Source organism: Mytilus galloprovincialis, chromosome 11 (genome assembly GCF_965363235.1).
Source record: "Mytilus galloprovincialis chromosome 11, xbMytGall1.hap1.1, whole genome shotgun sequence".
Taxonomy (NCBI): domain Eukaryota; kingdom Metazoa; phylum Mollusca; class Bivalvia; order Mytilida; family Mytilidae; genus Mytilus; species Mytilus galloprovincialis.
This window is the reverse complement of record NC_134848.1, coordinates 69,986,525-70,003,165: the sequence shown is the minus strand read 5'-3', so window position 1 is coordinate 70,003,165 and position 16,641 is coordinate 69,986,525. Positions and strand designations below refer to the sequence as shown.

The window sequence follows — 16,641 nt, the reverse complement described above, 5'->3', positions numbered from 1 at the left end:
TGCAATGATAACCTTTGAATCCATTCGTTAGTCTATAAATTCCTTTTATTTTACCTAACTTCTGCATGTTCTGTGTTTAGATATACATGAGAGTTAGTTCCCTTTTGACATAACTTTGAGTTGTACCAACCATGCATGGCATTTGTTGTCATATTTAACAATGTATTAATTCGTTTTTCTATTTAGGAGTTATCTGATTTTTGTTTATAGGGTATTATTACATTTATTGCAATGAATTACATAGATTTATAAGTGAGATAAAAACCAATAATTTCACATGTGAAATAAACGTGGTTATTTATTTCCTCTGACGTTATACAACAGTATGCATTGTAAAAGTCGAAAATCGAAAATTTCAGTTCGTGACCGCACAGCACCAATATTTAAGTCATGCGCTTCGGGTTAATTATCAGATTAGTTATTCTTTAAAAATTTCTCGGTGTTTCAGATCTGCTGAATAGTCACATTTTGTTTATCGATACTTTCATTTCTTATGGTACCAATGCGCAATTTAGTGTGTACAGTTTAACACCAGTCGTGACAATTGCGTTCTGGTAGAACTATCGGTGCTCATTTGTTATTCATTATTTCAGGAAAAAGAGGAATCTAGGAGAGACGAAATTAAGAAGCAATTGAATGAAATTCTAAGAGGCCACCAGAAACATAAACACATAAAAGATTTTATAATAGTATCCAATAAACTTCCGAAGGAGAAGAAGTTTGGTGTTCTCCGAGACAGAATCTTTGATCTTGCTTCGAAAGTTAACACATGGGGTCAAAAACTTCCTGTTCGTTGGATTAAACTTGAGCAACGGTTAGATTCCTTAAAGATGAAGGAGAACGAACCCGTGATATCGTATCGGGACGTCATAAAGCAAGGCAAAATGGTTGATCCAGCAATTCATGACGAAAAAGAAATTTTGCTGTTTCTGAATTACCAGCATGAAACGGGGAATATAATCTTTTTTGAAGATATTCCAGAATATATTATTTTACAGCCCCAATGGCTAGTTGATGTCTTGAAGTGTCTCATCTCGGCCCCTAAATTCCAAAGGGAAAACGAACTCTTACACGATAACGACTGGATTGAGCTTATAAAGTCAGGAAGACTATCGGAAGGTTTGATTATTGAGATATTTGGTCAAAAAAGCATATCTAACTCTCTCACTTATAAAGATCATATCTTGAACGTTATGGAAAAGTTTGACATAATAGTCAAGCCAAGTGTTCCAAATACAAACGATTCACAAATACAAGAAAAGAGTGATGCTGGTTGTTTGGATGAATTATCTTTCTCATTAAATCTAAACCTTGGTGAACGACGGAAGAGAAGCAATCTTCTGGAAACAACTGATGTCAAAATATCAGACGAGGTTCTCAGCGATGCCCACATCAACTCATACACGGAGTCGATCGATTATTACGTTCCAAGTTTGATCAAAACAAAACCAATTAGAAATATTGTAGAAAATTTCAATGTCGCTGATATAGAGTGTACACGAAGCTCATGGTTGTGCATGGATTTTTATTTCCTCCCTCCAGCATTTTTCAACCATTTATTGGTTGGATACATTCGCCGTTACCAGATAAGCGTTGAACCTTCAACAAAGGTTACCAAGTTAGCATTGTACCGTGGCATGGGTGTATTCAATCTGGACCAGACGGGATGCATAAAGCTAGCCATTTGCGTGTTTCGTAATGTTGTGCAATTTCAAGTATGGTATTGGCAGGAGCCATCTGTACAGTTAAATGAACGAGTTTGGGAAGAAGCAGAGTCATCAGTAAATGCAGTCATACGACGTTACAAAATGAATGTTGTGTACACGTTAAAAATAAAGTGTATTTTCGGAAGCTACGATAACCAAGATGGTATGGTAGATGTCTCACAACTACAGGAATCCAAAGCTTATTATTGCAATGAACATAAAAAGGCACACAGGTCGAAAGAGATGTTGAGTTGTTGGTTTCAGGTAAATACTTATAATTGTTTGACGCATAGTGTATTGATAATATCCACATATTAAACAAGTTACACAAAAAAACAATGTATTCTTTCTTTGTTTTGCGTTGTGGTGTTAAAGATCAATTACCGTAAGAAAGACGTTTAAATGATGTAAAACAAAGAAAAGTTTACATGTTAGTGTTTTTAAGAAAACAATTTAAATTAAGGCGACAGTAAGTAAATTTACAAAACACACGACTTGAATGGTGTCTAGAGATATCAGATCGTGAACACATATCACTGGTCACTTAAGAAGTAGGAGCTTTGGGTAAAGATCACAATCTAGTTAGGTAAGTCCGTGAAGTGTGAACATCCATTGGCGAGCATTATTAACCGAGATATGTAAACGCTAGACAAAGATAAAGCAAAAGATTTGTTTAATTAGGAAACTGCTAACCAAACTATTTGAACTAAGCTTTATCAGTATATCATTTACAAAAAAATGTGTATGCTGAAACAACAAAATATTTGTCCTGAAGATAGAAAAACACATATAAAAGTCTGTGCTTCCTGAAAGGTATAGATAGCAATGTGCAAGTTGTATTTGACAGCTTTGAATCCTTATTGAGTCACTTGAAGCAAATATTAACAAGTAAAATATAATACACACCACCTTTTAGTTGCGGGAGCCTCGGTTGTCAAGGCTGATATAAAGTTGGAGTTATTGTAGTAGGTCGTTGGTTTTCTCTGTGCTAATTCATATGTCCACCACGATATATACGAGAGAGATGAAAGCGCCATGATGAATAGACAATCATTAATTTATTAACTCATCATATTTTCAAAATCTAACTGAAATCAAATGCCACTATAATCATGATAATATGTATATGTTTGGAATTTTTTTCAACAAAATCTCTAATTGTTTTACTCATAAGGATGAAAAGACTACAGAAACAGCTGAATTGTCATCAAAAGGTAATTCCAATATGACGACCTATTATCGTCAACCAGTATAATCACAATATATCTACCTTTAACGCAAACGCAGTAATACACTAAAACGGCTGTTCCATGTTACGATCAACTTATTCATGCTGCCAGATATTCTGGATTTTCAACATCAAAATCCCAAATTTAAGAAGGCCAACATTCAGATACAATATATTTATTCCCCCGCTTTGTAAAAAGGGGGGTATACTGTTTTACCTCTGTCTGTCCGTCCGTCAGTCCGTCAGTCCTTCCGTCCCATGAATATTTTTCGTCACATTGTTCTCAGGAACTACAATACAAGGATTTCTGAAATTTGGTTTCAGGGTTTATATAAGTCAGCTATACCGTGTGATGCGTTTTCAGATTCATCATTTGACAACTTCCTGTTTACCGAACACTTGTATGATTTTACACATGTTAGCCAAGTTGAAAATTTTCGTCACAATTTTCTCAGGAACTACAATACAAGGATTTCTGAAATTTGGTTTCAGGGTTTATATAAGTCAGCTATACTGTGTGATGCGTTTTCAGATTCATCACTTGACAACTTCCTGTTTACCGAACACTTGTATGATTTTACCCAAGATAGCCAAGTTAAAAATTTTCCCGTGTGATGCGTTTTCAGATTCATCACTTGACAACTCCCTGTTTACCAAACACTTGTATGATTTTACCCAAGATAGCCAAGTTAAAAATTTTCGTCACAATTTTCTCAGGAACTACAATACAAGGATTTCTGAAATTTGGTTTCAATGTTTATATAAGTCAGCTATACCGTGTGATGCGTTTTCAGAGTCATCACTCGATAACTTCCTGTTTACTGAACACTTGCATATTTTTACACTATCAATATTATCCACTTGCGGCGGGGGTATCATCCGTGAGCAGTAGCTCGCAGTTTCACTTGTTGTCTCTATTCTACAGCAAAATAAACAAATCTGTCCATTTCAATTTATTTTTCATGATATAATTTCATAAAACCAAAATTCCGCGAAATAATGTTCTTGTCTTGGCATGGCAACGAAATAAGGTGACATCACAAGTATGTTTCCGTAAACAAAAAACTAAATTTAATGTAAATACCGGTCGTTTTAAAGTTTTTTATACGCCCTAGAGCGAATAAAATTACGTTGGAATCATTGAATTATATATTATTACTAAATTGTCAAAATTGGGTAAAATGGAACAGCCAAAAAAATATCGTATGTATAGGGCTTTCACGGTTAACAAAATTACATAATTTGTCCTATTAGAATCGAAATAATTCAAGGCATGGGTTGGGCATTTATATTCGATCAGTTTACCCAAATCTACGGCTGCCATGCATTATTTCTTAATGTTTGTTGCAATTCTGAATCCCGCTCGAGTCAATTGCACTGACCTTAACATTGAATTTTACTACTATTGCCAGTTTTACTGTCGCTTTTCGTTGGTTCTCTGTGGACACTCCAGCTTCCACAAACAAGACAACTTATCACAAAGAGATAGAACAGAAAGCTGAAAATGACGTTAGTATCAACAACCAATCGATCAATCATTTTGGACATCATGATATTGATTATTTGGAATATGAGTCAAAAAAAAATAAAACGAAGCAATAAGATGTAGTAGAATGAGTTGGATTTACGTCCTACGGTGTCATGTAAAACGGTATTGATATATTTGCATTCCGATGGTTAACTTGGTCAGATTATTTTTTATTTTGCAAACACATTTAACTTTAACGGTTTCAATTACAGTGATATAAATAGTGTTGCTATTGGAAACAATTTCAAGAGTTTAATCACTTTTGAACAATACAGTACTACGCCAATTCAGTGTATGTTTTTTCGTATACCATTTGTTTTTATTCTTATTTTAGATTGCAAGACAGCAGAACTAGAGGCTAAGATGAATCGTCATTTCCAAATAATAGTCAATGAAGTAGGAACTTTAAGGAGGATTTTGGATGATATGATAAATGAGTGTCTGATATCAACAGATGACAGATGCTATATTGAACAATATCCTGACAAACAACACCAAACAAGAAGGCTTATCACAATTATCATTAGCAGAGGACAATCGGTGTATTCTGCTTTTTTGGAGATACTTCGTAAACATGGCTACCATAAATTGACGAAATGTCTTGAACAGGATCATGTAACTAGAGAGAGTATGTTTGACAATACACAAGGTAAATATGTTTGCTTTTAAAATCAAGTACTTTATATTTTTCCTTTAGAATATTTGTAAATTTGTCTATATTACATTAATAAATTAAGGATAGAATGTAAACTGTTTGCCCTATTATATGAAAATGAAGCGTTAATGATTTATGATAAATTACTTTCTATCAACTATAGTTGAAATTCAAACGTTTCTTTTTGTTATCGTCATCTCTATATATATATATATCTATATATATATATATATATATATATATATATATTTATATATATATATACCAAATTTCACCCAGCTGTCGTTAAATGAAGTTTGTTATCCTGCATTCATCAAGCATTTCCATAACATAAGATCAAACAGCTAAATGCCAGACACATTAAATTGTTGAAAATTATTCTCAAATGGCAATAATGTGTTCGTGTAAATTATTTACATTCATTCAGGCTAGCACGTTCAAGGTGTATCTAATAATTGATATAACATAGTAATGTAACAGCATAGTTGTGTTCCTGTATCAAGGTACAAGGAGAGAAAAATGAAGACTTTAATTGCATTATAAAACTCTTGCATGCTGTCATAAAAAAAGTTCTCAATGGAACAAATAGATTGAAACCATTGCAATAGAAACTCAAGATATAAGTTAAACCAAATATGCACAAAATATTTAAAAAGAATGGCTCCTTTATATATGCGACTGTCATACAAGTGAGAGGTTTAGCTAGCTGTAAAACTAGGTTTAATCCACCATATTTCACATAAGAAAATGTCTATACCAAGTAAGAAATGTGAAAGTTGTTATCTATTCGCTTGATGTGTTTGAGTTTTTGATTTAGCAATTTAATAAGGAACCCTCTGTTTTGAATTTTACTCGGAAAAAAATGTTATTTTTCTTATTTATAGTAGTACAATGTCTATGTCAAATGAGATAACTAAAATCTGACACAAACAAAAATATAAGGTAATGCGCTGTTCAAGTTCATTCAAGGCTGACATATCATTAGTGATCAAACTTTTAGCTACCATTTCGATAATATGAAATCATGGAATGAAAACGAAATGAATGAAACGAAGAAATAAGAAATAAAAAAACTTCTACCTCATCGATTATTCATTCTGTCAAAACTTATAGAAAAAACTGATCTTAAACAAAAAACATTTAAGCAATGCAATGTTTATATACAAGTTTCTATGTAGATCATCACAAATGAGTAAGTTTAACGTACAAATATTTTATGAATACATGTTTTTTCTTATCCTTTAGATTTATCAACCTGGCAAGTACCTTTGTTCCGTGTTCGATTACAAAAGAACTACACTGAAATCGTGTCCACAATTAAGTATGAAAATATAGTCGACGATCTCATCACAGAAGATGTATTGACTATAGATGACAACGACGTTATAGATGCTTTTCCAGCACAAAGTGACAAAATTAGAAAACTTATGGAAAAACTAATGTTTACTGAGGAAAAGGGATATTTCAAATTCCTTTCAGCTTTAAGATTAGATGATTGCTATGTTGACCTTGCAAATCAAATTGAAAACACTAAAGTCACTTCGAATGACATTTCATTGTTGACATGTTGTTCTAAACTCCAGGGTCAAGCAAATATAAACAATGACAAATTTGTTTCAGAATATGAGGGTACTAACCTTTAAAATTTAAACAGTATTAGCAAAATACCGAAAAAAGAAATTTACTTCTTTATCAGGAAAGACACAGAAAGATAATAGATTGATCTTTCTAAAGCAAAGATTCTTTATCTCTGCCGCTGTAATGTTTTTTTTAAACCCTTAAAATGAACAATAATTGCATCGAAAAGAGAAAGTCGAGTGCACCCTTTCATGTTCGGACGTGTTTGGGTTGATTATTCTGTGTTCAAAACAGAAAAAGCAGAAATATTTGATACACTATCTCGCTTTAGATTTTATTATTTTTATACATGTAGGCTACGGGTTGATTTAATAACATTAAAAAATCACAGTATTTAAATCAAATGTATGGTTCAAGTAAAGATATTTTCTGATGAATCATCAAATCAGAGTAGGTGTGTTCGAATATCAAATTTTAATTAAAAGCACTTGATGACGGACTTTTCAACTGTATCTTAGAAATTAATTACTTCAAAAACAATTCATTTTTTTTCTGTGTGTTTTCTAGAGTAATTAGCCTTCAACCTCTGAAAATGTTTAGTCTGTCCTTTCATGAAATATTCAAATAGATTTTTTTTTAATGTTTTTGAATTTTCGAAAATTCCACCGGACAACCGATAAGCCAAAATATTTTTAAATTGTTTGCTTACAGAATAGTATATAAAATGATCTTCAATAGCTACCAGATACATGTACATTTTTCTTTTAAAATACAACTGGCATATAAGGATCGTAATGGTGCTACATGTATGTAGATATATTTATCGCTTTTCAAGAGCTCAATTGTCAGCGCGTTTTCCCGATGATGGCTTCAATTTTTTACGGTTATTAAAATTGACTGGCGTATTGGGGAGATAATTCTGACGAAATAGAATCCTGACTGATGTTAATCAAGAATTTATTTTTCTTTCCCTTTGTCTGTTATTTTCTAAATTTTTTTAAATGTATTTGCTTTTTTTGTTTTACTTTATATAAATCATTATTATACTTCCTGTAAGAAAGTCCTTCTATAGTAAAATTGCACTATTTTTGTATAGTTTTTTAAAGAAATATATAGCGTTAACTGCACTATACGAGAATAGTATGCCTTACTGTTGTAACAGACTATTGATTTTCACTTCAATCATTGTCAATTTCACGTGAAAAGGCGGAGCTTAGTTGCTTTGACAGAGAAATGGCTTGTTTTTATTAGCCTGACAATTAATTAACTATTACAATTGAACAATAAGGGGAAAATAGCAGATATCATTTAAATTTTTCTGACATTGTAAGAGATTTAATAAACTGTAGTTTGTTATAGAACGTTTTTGTTCTTTGTTTGCTTCTGTTTACTGCCGTTGAAGCCAACATTTATTGAATACTTTAATACTTATGAACCCATCCCTGTTTTGTTTTTGTAAATTACCGAGTACTTAGAAAATTGTTTAGGAGAAGAAGGGGAAGGGGTATGGAGTTAACCATGTTAACATTGTTTAGACAAAATCCAAAACAATACCGGACAATCAAAGCTATGACACGATGCCTATTAGTGTTCTGCTTCATCTAACAGTCAACATAAGTTCATAATTTCAACAATGAACAAGATATAGGTATTTCATATCAAGTTACACTAGCACCAGCTTAAGCAGAATTATACTTGTTTAACTAGTCAATAAAGATTAATATTCAGAAAGAGTTAAAATTAATCATTTCACCTAAAAGCACATACTTTTGAATCTATTTATTTGTAACTCTCTCTATCAGTAAAGTAGAAATCAAATTTCTTTAAGACAGCATATATATATATATATATGCAGATTTACATAAAGGGCTTCTAACTATAAAGCTTTTTTTTTTGAAAAAGTAAACAGTCAGTATAATAATGATATTAATGTTGTGTTAAACATTGACTATGGAAAATAGTAGCCAGGGTCAGAGACTATAGTGCACTCCCCTTCGGGTCGTGCACTATTGTCTCTCACCCTGGCTACTTTTTTCGCATAGCCAATGCTAAAATTAAATTAATAATGTGTGGTTAGCCTAGCGCTTTTAATGGAGATAGATTTATGCTATTTGCACGTACTGTTTTTATGTTTTTAAAACAATTAGATGAAAATTTATAGAAATAATGTTTTAATGGTGTCTTCCTCCTATTCCCACTTTTTAAAAATACTATTCCTTCTATTCCCACTTGCAAATAACAATAGATGTTTTGATAAATAATTTGTTTTTATAACAATCAGGGTTAATTAGAATTTCACCTAAGATTTACCTGTATTTTTTTTATAAAGCATAACATATTTGGTACATTGTTTAGGTATAATACCTTGTTTATTTGTAATATGTTTCTTTTTTCATCAAATAAATACTTAAAGATAGAGAAAAATTTTAATAAATAGATGGGAGTTAGATTTATTTTTAAACTTTTGAATTTGTACTTAAAAATAAAGAAAAAATATGATAAATAGATTGGAGTCAGATTTATTTTTAAAATTTTTGAATTTGTAACTTTAAAAAATTGTCTGCTTTACTAATAAATCATGATATAAATATTATAATATTATAACCAAGTATAATCTTATATATATATATATATATATCTTTATTCTCACAAACCAAATTACAGAAAGGTATAGAGATAATTATACATATTTCAATACAATTACATAAATAAATAATGTACGAAAGTAGATAGAGGCATTCACAATTGTTCACCAAGAAAAGTTCAATTTGTTATTGATCTCCTTAATAAGTTTACAAAATTCGTTCAGTTCTGTACATTTTGGGGAATTCAATAAGTCATAAAACTTCAATGTGTTTGTTCTATTTTTATTGTAAAACATTGTAAAATGCAATTCATTGTTTTCTACAATTATCGAAAGCTGAACAATTAAACATGTAATGGTATTCATCACCAATGGCATCTGAATTACCCCATACACATTTTCTGTTTTCTCTTTCTATGTTTTGCCATCTTCCAGTTTCTATTGGAGATTTCATGTTCAAAGTTCCAAATTTAAGAAATAAGGATATCTGCCGGTCATCCAAAATAAATATTTCTCAAACTCCAAAGTTACTTTAAATAAACGATAATTTAATGCTTTTGGTGATTCCTGTTGGCTTAAGATGTGAAATAAAAGTATACTTTAAAATATAATTACTTGGACCAATAATCAAAGATATAAAATAATGAGTGAAAACTGTTAACTGTACTTCATTATTTATTTTGTTAAAAAAAAATCGAATTCATACAGATGCAAAAATAACGGGCAGAATCAATTTGCGCCAATTGCAGTTTTGAAAAGTTATTAATTGCGCCACTCTCTTTTATTTTGTTGGTATTAATTGCGCCAATAAATGAAATGAAATTGCGCCACATTTACCTGTAAATATTTTTTACCTATATCATACATGTACAAAAACTTATTACCTGTTCTAATAAAAAAAAAAACACTGGTCAATTAACAGTTGATTAAAAAATGTTTGTACAGTATAATCCGTTGTTTGAACAAGTTTTCCTTCTATTCCCACATGAAATTTTACCTTTTCTTACCAGATTTATAAAAAGTGGGAATAGAGTGAATGAACCTTATGACCGTTTTAATGTGTTTATGTGTTCTATTTAATTATATAAGAATTTATACAGATATGGTGTTTTATTGTTTTAGTTTTTAACATTAAAATAAACTTTTACTACTAGTATCATATCTTGATTTAGCCAGATCTCAAAGGGTTTCAAGTTGTTGCTATTTTAATTTGGACTAAACTTAGTTTAACATTCATGTGGTATATTCTAAAATTAACCCTTTTTGCTAATCTGTGATAACTTGAATACTGTGTGATAATTTGAAAATAAAATCCATTTCTTTATACCAATATTCCAGTAGCTCCTGCGTACATGTACATACAGAATATAGATTTCCCAGTTTCCCAGTTGAAACGATATTCTAGTGATTACGTTTTTTAAGTAGATAGAGTATGCTTCCTACAAGGAAGCCATTAAATCATGGGTAATATTGAATTCATCCCTTCGAAAATCTTACGGACTTCATCACGACATGGTTGACTGTAATGAGAGATCTGTATCGCAATTGTAGAAGTATATGTTCAAATCATCGAACAACAATTCCGTCCTCCTTGTTCACGAATGTCACCTCCTGAATTAGATTTATCCATAAATGTACATACATTAGCAACACTTTTTCTCAATGTGCAAATTGAATACAATAAAGCAACTCGACGGGTGCCACACGTAGAAAAGGATTCACTTACCATTCCTACGCACCTGTGATCAACTCCAATATTTGCTGGGGGCGTGTTGCATGGTCGTTTTCTAAGATGTGTATACCGTTGTTTGTCTCTGATTTTATTTTTTTTTTTAATTTTGCCATGGCGATGTCAGTTTATTTTGGACTTTTCGTATTTTTCGCCACTCTTTTCCAATATAAATTCGTACAATTATTTTAATTGAACCAAATGGATAACACTAATCGAGAAGATCGGTTCATTGAACAAATATTTGGTCATTGACAGTAAAAGAAGGGGGAAAGATACCATGACAGAAATTCAAACTCATAAGTCGACAATAAACTAACAGCGCCATGGCTAAAAATAAAAACACCAACAGACAAACATAAGTACACAAACCACAATGTAGATAACTAAAGACTGAGCAACACAAATCCCACCAAAACAGTTAGGTGCACCGGAGGTTTGGGCAGATCTTGTTCCATATGTGTAATTACTTACATTATCTTATATAGTTATGTGTAATGTTAAAAAAAATTCATAACATTCACGGTACTAATTTCACTGCATCAGATGTGCAGATCTATAAACGTTGAAGAGCTAATAAAACCGATATGAGCCAATTTTGCTACACCATATGAGCGTTGTGGCATATTATATCTCGTAAAAGCATTTGCTCCCTTAGTCTCGTAAATTCAATAAAAAAAAATGCTCGGGACAATATTCACCACTATTCATGCAATAACCTTATAACCATGATAACTAATCTAAGGAAAGAATCTCTTTGAAATCCAATTACACATGTTTATCATGTACACAATATATGAAAGGATGGACACAGGGGTGCGTTTTGTACCTAACTTCCATCAATCTACCTAAACACTGTGATTTTACAACAAGAAAAAAATACAGCATCTACTAAATTTAGTTTTTCCAAGCTGAGAGATGAAACGGGTGAAGTACAATAGGAAATTATTTACATACATAATCAGAAAATCAGTTGTAAGAAAAGTAACTTTGTTTTCAGTCCGTTTTCCTTGTATTTTCCTTTTGAAAATATAAAATAAAAATGAATACGATGAAACATATTGTTTTCGGCAAAACATTGTAAGCAGCATTTATTAAATTCTAACAAATTTCTTCCGATATAACAATACGGCTATCATTAGCCACTATATGACCGGTACGTACCATAAATATGAGAAAAATCAATACAGTATAAAGTAAGCTAAATAGGCCTTTACTTGAATAAAGTAAAACTATCAAACGAGAAATAAACGGCCTTATCTAAAATATTATTAAATATGAACTTTTATGTCAAATGTTTTATTTGCAAAATGTGTTTTGAATAAATCACCGTTTTTCATCAGAATAGTTTTTATATTATATAGCAAATCTTGCTCAGTCTCTGGCCTGTGTATATATCGTATGTTCATGGGATCTAGCTGTCTGCCTTAAAGAGGGTTTTCTTTTCTCAGATATCTATTGCCAGTAAATACCGCATCAAATGAAAAAAATCAGGCTTTAATATTAAAGAGACACAGAGTTATTTAACTCACCATATCAACCTTTTTTTCCCCTGGTAAATGCAAACGCATGTTCAATCTTCGTAAAATAAGCAAGCTGAAAGTTTTTAATTTGAACACAAAATAAATAACGAAAATAGAACCTTATATAAACTTTACAAAAAAGGAATAGTATATGATTGTATGTAAGACAACTATTTACCAAAAAAACAATATGACGTGGATGTTGGCAACTATAACTTACTGTAAGGCCTTAAAAAATGAGCTAAATACGTTACAGTACCGTATAATTAGCTGTAATAGGTAAAGCATCAACGTAAGATAACTACAGAACTACAGATTTCCACTATAGACAGGCAAATACAGAGTATAGTGGGGTTAAAGAATGTTTGCATGTGCATAGATGTATCAAGTTATTGGAAAACATCGTTCCGTCACATCTTTTGTCGTTAGAAAATATCATATTTATGATTTTTGTATACTGAATAAAGAGAGTTTAGGTGTTATAAATGGTAACTATGATGATGAACTATACACCAATATCTGAGGTAATAATAAATATTAAAACTAGTTTCAAAAACCCTTTTTATTTTCCCGGAATAGATCGATTCATAATCATTTTAAACCGGTTTTAAATGTTTATCAGAATATGGTGATTAACTAGAAATTAAAGTCATCCCTAAAAGACAAATTACGACCATGATAATCTCTCACATTGAAAAGAAATCCTATAGTATATTTTTGATTTGAATACCTTGTAATGCATCTGGTCTGAACTAACCTATATGTTTCAAACCGCTAACATTCGATGGAAATAAAAATGTACAAAGTTTTCCTATGAATAATGTGAAGAAAAGCATTGATTCATCTTAAATTAAAAGAAACAAATAATTTGACAATGTGTGATAAGGAGCAAAATAAAAGCTCTGCTTATTACCTGAATAAATCAAAATAAACAGTTTTGCTCACTTACTGAAAAATGACGCATATAAAGATGTGTTTAATGTAAAAAAAAGTTTCCTATTTTTTTAACTAAAAAAAGCATATCTAAGGATAAAAATTAAAACCTGACAGGCTTCAGATTAACCATATTTATTTTGACCTTATATATGAAAAATAACAACCTATTTGAGATTATCGTACGTTTGATCTAATATTTCGCTGATGAAATGTATCCAAAATATCCTCCGGTTGTATAAGGTTTAATGTGAATAGATTTGTATCAATAATCCGATCATAATTTGTCATATTAGAGTAAATATTGACAACAAAGGGTACGTATTATTTAATATTGTAGTTAATATAATGTATTTCTAATATGCAAAAGCATTTCTGTGTAAATACAATAAAGCAATACTTTTTTGCGCACAATTATCAAATTTTAAACAATAATAAGGCTTTTTTTAGAAAAGTAAATATTCAGATTTCTGAAAATTGATTAAGAAAGTACTTTTTAGTTGACATGAAATGTCATTTATATGTTGTTCTGTAAATCTACTGTTTTAACTTCACATAATTTCTATGATTATTCGAAACGGTACTAGTTTTCTTAATAGAGACATTTTAGAGATTTTCTTAGTTCCAAACAAAAAAACAAAATTATAATCAGATGACAATTAAAAATAACGGCATGTCAGAATGTAAGACAAAATGAAGAAAGATTTGTTTTTTCAGAATAGATAACACATACACTCACAAAATGTTATGCAAAATAAAAATTCCATCAAAAGTTTAAGTTAATATAATTTTCTCAATCGTTTTAAGACTTTTTAAAAGACTGACCAGAAATGTATGAAAATGTTATAATTTTGTAAGTTTACTCGATTTACATGTCTCAAATCTTATATTTTTTGGTTTAAATCACAAGCAATGAGTATTATATTAATTGGTTTTTACTAAAGAACTGCATATTTTTCTGACTTTTTTAAGGTCTGTATAATGCTGAAATGTATGCACACATTGCTCTGACAGCTGGCGTCCTAGCGACCGTCTTGATAATAACGGGAACATTCACTCCTTTTTGGACAGTAATATCTGGTTCAGTCTGGTCACATTCTATTGACTCATCATGGAGAAATAATTCTATGACATCATTAGGACTAGGACTTTGGTTCCAACAAATGTGCACCACTGATGGCTGTGTGACTTCATTTTATCCATCAGACATGTACAACGTCCATGGTAAGCTCTTAAAATTGATATCAAACATTATAAATGTATTATTATATCAATTTTCATAAATACGAAAGCTTGCCGAAAATAGCACGTGCAAGAGAAATGATGAAAGTTGTTTCGCATATCTCTCTTTATTATAGCTCCTGTCGTTTTTTGGGGTATTCATAATACAATCCCTGCGTAGATTTAGCGTTCTATCTACCTGGCAATATAACGTTCTTGTTCAAGACAAATTCATATAGCGTTGCTACATGAAAGATACTTAGGTTAACAGCGGGAAATATTACAGTAAAAGGGGTATAATTCAATCCTATATTTAATTTATCCGATGGCGACGTTTGAGTCAGTAATAATACTACCGTTACGAAATGTTTGTTTAAGGGTATAACTACAGTAAAACATTATTCTCTTGGATACTTTATGTCTTGTCCACTACACGGCGATTTAATTTCGCGATTTTTTTTTATTCTCGCGAAAGTCATGAAATAAACCGATCCCACAAAAAATTGTTAAAATTATTTTCTTATTGAGTTTCAATCGGAATCTCCTTTTTCATCTTTTATATATGTACTATATATATATCCCAAACATTTTTCTGTATTGTATTTATTTTAGACATGGACATGACTGGTTTAACAGAGTTTCGAATGTATACTAGTTGTGGAATCCTTTTGAGCATTTCTGCATGTATCCTATGTTTTCTTCATATCAAGGAGAAGAGTCCCAAACTGACAGGATTTGCAGCTTCGTTGATGTTCCTTTTTTCCGGTTTGTCTTTTTGTTTTTTTATAGATTTTTTTTATTAGATTCTCTCTGATTCTCAAAATCGAGATATCTCAAATATAATGAAGAAAAATGTTGTATAGAAAGGAGCTGTTTAAAGAAAGTATATGCTAGTCATGGCATGTAATTATTTTTACAGATTGTACAAACAAATCAGTCTATATATCGCGCAAATCAAACTATTTCGATATTGCGGAGTTTTAAACAGAGATGTGGGACTGTAGGGATGAGCGTACTGTTTCTCCACAAATTATAATTGTCACAAATCATAAAATTGGCAATCGTGACCTACATGTACAATGTATTAATTTTCATATTTATTTGTCTATACTTTTAAATGGTCCCGATAGTCGAAGTAAAGGTCCAAGAATACTTTTCGTACAACAATTCAAACACTCTTCGTAGGTTTGCTTATGTTTTATCTACCATATTTTTATCAATTGTAACGATCTTTTTATCACAATTAACGTTGAATATTTTGAATATTAATAAACAATTATATATCTGCAGGCATAATGATATGGTTACCGGCTGGAAAGATGATACACAGATATGTTCTGTTCGATACCAATCTAGACGAGGTCGGTATACCGGACAACCCTCTTCAGTTCCCGTACTCCGCCATTATCTGTGGTGTTGGTGGCATTATGAACGGCTTTTGTATATTTCTTGTGGCAGGCAGTGTTCGAAAGATGTGGAACTACACGTCAGAATTTAGACATAAGAGATTGGAGCTTAATACATTTATTCAATTGTAGACAGTTTATTTTATACATAACAAAATACAGATCACACCCAATCGAAAAGTAATCATCGTCCGCCATACAGAAAACTTCTCGAGTTTATTGTATTCCGTGTTGTTTGTTTATGTTATGGAATTAACTTTGTATTGTTTACTGGCAACATTTGATAGGCATGTTTTAAGTACACACAGCAATTGTTCATTGAAATATATAAGAATTATATAAGATAGCAAAGACTTAAATATTATCTTGCTTTTTTTTTTGTCCCTTTGTTTTTGTTTTAGTTTTTCTTATCATTTGCATTGTGTTCGTTCGTTCATTCATTTGACGAGAACGAACAATAGTTTTGATTTTTTTATTAATTGAATGAAGAATACCACTAAACGTGTCTGAACGATGCTTTTTCGGTAACGATCGTACTCAGTAAATGCAT

The 16,641-nt window shown here is 31.1% G+C and overlaps 1 long non-coding RNA gene across 1 annotated transcript; it reads left to right on the top strand.

The window, feature by feature from the left end:
• The first annotated feature begins 14,421 nt into the window (after positions 1 to 14,421).
• LOC143051341 (uncharacterized) lies at positions 14,422 to 16,394 on the top strand. Its single transcript, XR_012970712.1, has 3 exons — positions 14,422 to 14,688; positions 15,298 to 15,450; positions 15,976 to 16,394. It is a non-coding gene; the product is annotated as an uncharacterized LOC143051341 (long non-coding RNA).
• The last annotated feature ends 247 nt before the right edge of the window (positions 16,395 to 16,641 follow it).